A 5376-nucleotide genomic window follows, 5' to 3' on the forward strand; every position below is an offset into this window, starting at 1 on the left:
TGACTGCCAGGGAATGCAAATGGATCGCCGGTCTCGGCCGCCTGCCCCGGTTCCGCCGCCGACTGCGGGCGGAGGCCCCGGGAGCCGCGGCGGGCAAAGCGAGGGCTGGGCGGCTGGGGACTGCTTAGCTGCTAAGATTCGCTCCTCGGTGTTAAGCAGCTGTCCTGCCTCCCGACGCCAGCATCCAAATAATGCTATGGAAAGACCAGAAAAATGAGAGTACTCAGTGGGGATGATTTGTAACCTTGAACCCTGACAGAAAAGGTTGGACCCCACTGGTCTCCGTCCGGCACTCCCATAGTTTTTTTTTTTCTTTGTTTGGTTTTTGTTGTTGTTGTTGTTGTTTTTCACAAATAGGATTCTTTATTTGGCATTATTAAAAGCCTGAATTTTAGACTGATTCTTGGACTGGTGGTTCATATCCATCAGCTCGTTCAACTTCAGCACCTGTCTCGTCCCCAGTAGCTTTTCCAGAGCTACTGCCTTCACGGTGAAGCTCCATGAGTTTTCCCAATTCAAACGTGGATTTCTTCAGCATTTTTACTTTTCTAATGAAGACATCATGGAGAGGATAAATAGATTGGCATGCTTTTTCTATGTCTTTTCCAATGGTATCTGGAATCAATTTATTGACAACTTCTTTTAAGTCATTGGTCTGCACCTCTCTGGTCATGATTTCCATCATTTTCTTCCGGGTTTGGCGAACCTGCTGGTGCTGGCGTAAGAGGTCTTCCGTATCTGATTGTTGCGTTTTTTAGTAAAACCAACACAGAACAGATGAAGCAAATAACCATCGTTAGTCCTAACATCAACATGAGTTCCAATCATAGTCTGCCATTTTTTAACCATAGAACACATTTTGTCGCGGGTAAGATCCATGCCATGGAAGTTAGTCAGGCAGTTTTTGCCCTGAACATCTTCAGTAAGCAGCTTGAATTTTCTAAATCCAACTTCATCATTCTGCAAATCAGCAAGACTCACTTCAAACACACAACCTTTGAGGCCATCAGATGCAATTTTGGTTCCTTGAGTCCTGGTGACTAGTGTTTTCCCAATATTTCTTATATTGAACATAGCAGGTGGCTTCACATCATACCAATCTTTCTTAGAAAATGGATCAACCACTTTTTTCTTGGCTCCCTTTTAGCTGCCTTTCATAAGGTGCTTATTCTTGCCAACCGCCATGACGGCGCTCAGCAAGCCAAAAAGGGGCACTCCCGTAGTTTTAAATTGGCCACCAGCATGCTTAGCGCCGCACTTTTGCTGGGAGGAGTGCGTGCTGCTTCCTGTTCCCCAGGCCCTGGGCACCTGCTGCCACTAGGACGATGCTGTGTCACTGTGCAGAGCCCACCTCCCAAATCCCCAGCCTAACAAAGCTCCCCACATGGAAACTGAGGCAAGCCGTGCACAGAAGGAAAAGCAGTCTTTCCCCAGCCTCTCCTCCTCTGGCATGGAGAAAGAGGAATGGGTGACTTACTCCTTGGCAGGAAATCACCACCTGCCTTCTGACAACTCCTGTTAACACATTTGGGCCCTTCGTGAACTTCTTGAGGGAAAAAGTAGGTAACTTTTAAAAAAACAGCAACAACATAAGTAACAGTAAACATCTTCTCAGGACTTATTTTATCCAAGGCATTATGCCAACTGCTTTACCTATATTATTTCTGTCATAGCAACCCTATAGCTCTCTTGGGAGGTGGAGCCGCTTGAGAAACCAGGCCCCACTGCACTCTCAACAACTCTCCAGTGTTTCTTTCTTGGACCCTTCTTGCAGCTCACACAGCTGTCCACACTCCTTTCTTCCCACCTGCACCCTCGTTCTCCCCCCGCCCCATGGCCCAGGGGTAAATCCTAAGTAGTTGAAATCTCTTATGACCAACCTTTCCTTGTCCAGGTATTGGTTTAGAAAAGAGCAGTGACCAGTCTTGGACAGTGCCACACAAGGGGACATCTGCTGGGGTTTCTGAGAAATGCTTCCTTGCTCCAAAAAAAGACCCAGCCAGTGAGATAGTCCCTGGCCTGTGGTCCCAGCTGCTTGGGAGACTGAGGCCGGAGGATTTGGAGGCTGTGTGTGCTATGATCAGGCCATTATAATCCAACCTGGGCAACAGAGTGAGGTCCTGTCTCTAAAATAAACAATTAAATAAATACATGCATACGTGGGTGCCTGTGGAAGCAATTTCTATTTCTTCTAGATTGCGCGTTTGTACCACCTGATAAATACATAGAGGGCGGGCAACAAATCTTTGCAGAGATTTGTATGGTTGTGGGGTTCAGTAAACTAAGGGAAGAGTTAAAGTTTAGGACAGTTGTGTTCTATTCCTACCTCTACCATTGATGAAATCATGCTGCCTCATGTTTATTCAGGAACATATTTAAAGCTTAATTTATTTCTAGAATAAAAGATATAAAGAAGTAAACAAATGAAAACTCTAGAAATGTGGTCCTATCTCTTCCCAGCTCTGTGTTTCTATCTCTTCATCAAAGAGCTTCTGCTCTTAGGCACTTTAATGGAACCTCACACTTCTAATTTCTCTTCCTGGGCACTCACCTCTAACCGCATTCAGCCTTAAGGCAGCTTTTCCCCAACTCCTTTTTCCCTCAGAACAGCTTCTCTCTGCCTACACAGGCAGGGCAACCAGAAGCATCGGACACCTCATCTAACCTCTCCTATACCCACACACCCAGGTATGTGAACCTGACTGCCTTTGAAATGTTTTCTGGCCTTCACCAAATAGTCTCTTGGATGAATATGCATCTAGTTTTAAACTTGGGGGAAAACAATGGCTACTTAACCAGTTAGTTACTCATATCCTTTGGCAACTGCTTTAAAATAATCTGAATTAGCAGGGATTGTTATTGTTTCATTAAAATCATTCTGCACACTTTTCATTAAAATAGGGGGGAAATCTATATCAGATATATACTATATGTTTTATTAATTCATCCAGAGTCAGTAGGTGGTGACTAACTCAAATATCTGTTTCTTACTGCCAAGGAAAGGAAGCCCAAACTCCTTAGCTAGACATTCAAGACCCTCTGCATATACCTAACCCTTCTTCAGCCTTATTTGTCTGCCACTATACACCTCCAAATCATACTGTTGCTTTTCTCCTCCTATGACATAGACTTCGGTATGGTGGATGCCCATATTCTCTAGAATGCCCTTGAACTTCATGTCCCACTGTTCAAATGTCACTGATCCATCCAGGTCCAGATTAAATACTACTTCTTCCAGGAAGCTTTTCCCATTCCTCACCTATAATGACACAAAATATTGAGTTACTTAGTATTTGTTCTCAGTAATACTTAGCATATGTTTTATTTACAGACCCATAGTATTCTCAAAATAATTCACATTTCCAAACTTAAGGATGAGCTATTCCCTTAGATGTGATAAAATAAAGCTCCTTATAACTCTTGTTTTTGTTAGGATAACTTAATGATTGAAGTAATAGAAAAATCTGCCTGTACTATCTTTAAAAGCATGGAAAATGTGGTGTCTTATGTAGGAAGTACCAAAGTAGCAGTGAGCTGCTAAATCCAGCAGCTCAAAAATGTCTAATGTTGTTAATCTTTCCACTCTGCCATCCTCAGCTAGTAGATCTTGTGCTTAACTAGTTCTCCTCAAGGTCTTGAAAATGCAGCCATGATTCCAGGCATTGCTGTAAGCCAAAAATACACTATCCTTCTCTTAAATTTCTTTAAAGAGTATAGAAATTGTAACAGAAGATGCCTCAGAAGTCTTTTTCCTCTTATCTCATTGGCCAGAGCTGGGGCATACGTCTGTTTCCAAACTATCAGAGTTTGAAGAAAGAGAAGAGGTTATCACAAATGATGACTAATCAGGATTTACCTTGGAGTTATATTGGTGGTAAGTGGAAGGAGAGCAGGAAATAGACAGGCCAGGCAATGCCAAAACAAAAGCTGAATTTTAGCCAGTTTCCTAGTCATATATTCTTGCATTCAAACCATCCCAAAGATTAATGGCTTAAAAAAATTTTTACTGAGGGACTCTACCTAACAAATGCAAATATTGTAATGTAGTTGTTTGTGCCCTGTCATTATCCTAAAATAAAAATATAAATAAAAATAAATTTTTTTATTATTTTTGGCCAGACAGGATGGCTCATGGTTGTAATCCTAGCACTCTGGGAGGTCAAGGAGGATGGATCACCTGAGCTCAGGAGTTTAAGATCAGCCTGAGCAAGACCAAGACCCTGTCTCTACCCAAAATAGAAAAACTAGCCAGGGGTGGTGGACACCTATATTCTCAGCTACTTGGGAGGCTGAGGCAAGAGGATCATGTAGGCCCAAGAATTTGATGTTGCTGTGAGCTATGACACCACAGCACTCTACCCAAGGCACAGAGTATGACTCTGTCTTAAAAAAAAAAATTATTTTGTCTCAAAACTCTGGGCTGGGATCCCAAGGAATAAGGGAGGACTGCTGTTGAGTAGGCACTAAAAGTAGTGGCAACTACAATGGTTTATTACTTGAAAATAAAAAATAATTACATTGTTCTTGTATTGGTTCTTTCTACAAATGAAAAGGTGTTTTACAAAAGGGTATCTAGGCTGGGCACAGTGGCTCACACCTGTAATCCTAGCACTCTGGGAAGCTGAGGCAAGTGGATTGCTTGAACTCAATAGTTTGAGACCAGCCTGAGCAAAAGCAAGACCCATCTGTAATAAAAATAGAAAAACTGAGGCAAGAGGATCTCTTGAGCCCAAGAATTGGAGGTTGCTGTGACCTCTGATGCCATAGCACTCTACCCAGGGCAACAGCTTGAAAAAATGTGGGGGTATGCATTGATTTGGTCAATAGTAAATTGATTGGCTAAATTTGACTGATAATCTTCTTAGGACATAGTAAAATCGCATTTGCTCTCTTCCTTTGTTTTTCCCCTCTAAATTTTATGGACCCCACATAGGGCTTTTTTCTTTAACAATATTAATACATACATATATATATATATATATATTTGACCAAACTAAGTCTGTTGTCTTTTGGTACTTTGGTTTTTTGTTTTTGTTTTTGTTTTGTTTTGTTTTTAGATAAATAGTCTTGCTCTGTTGCCCAGGGTGGAATGCAGTAGATCTATGATCTATGAGTATGATCTATGCAGATCATAGCTCACTGTAACCTTGAACTCCTATGCTGGACTCAAGGAATCATCCTGCCCTGCCCTTCCAAATACTTAAAGTTATAGGTGCACAACACCATGCCTGGTTAATTTTAATTCTTTTTTTAGAGACACAGTGTCACTGTGCTGGCCAGGCTGGTCTCAAACTCCTCTCTCAAGTGGTCTGTCTCCTAACCGGGAAATACAGACATGAGCCACCATGCCTGGTCTAAATCACTTTTTACCTAAGT

General features: G+C 42.2%; 1 pseudogene; it reads right to left on the minus strand.

Moving 5' to 3' along the window:
• Positions 1–391: 391 nt before the first annotated feature.
• Positions 392–1185, minus strand: LOC128598832 (40S ribosomal protein S3a-like; annotated as a pseudogene).
• Positions 1186–5376: the final 4191 nt, after the last annotated feature.

This window comes from Nycticebus coucang, chromosome 11, assembly GCF_027406575.1.
Source record: "Nycticebus coucang isolate mNycCou1 chromosome 11, mNycCou1.pri, whole genome shotgun sequence".
Taxonomy (NCBI): Eukaryota; Metazoa; Chordata; class Mammalia; order Primates; family Lorisidae; genus Nycticebus; species Nycticebus coucang.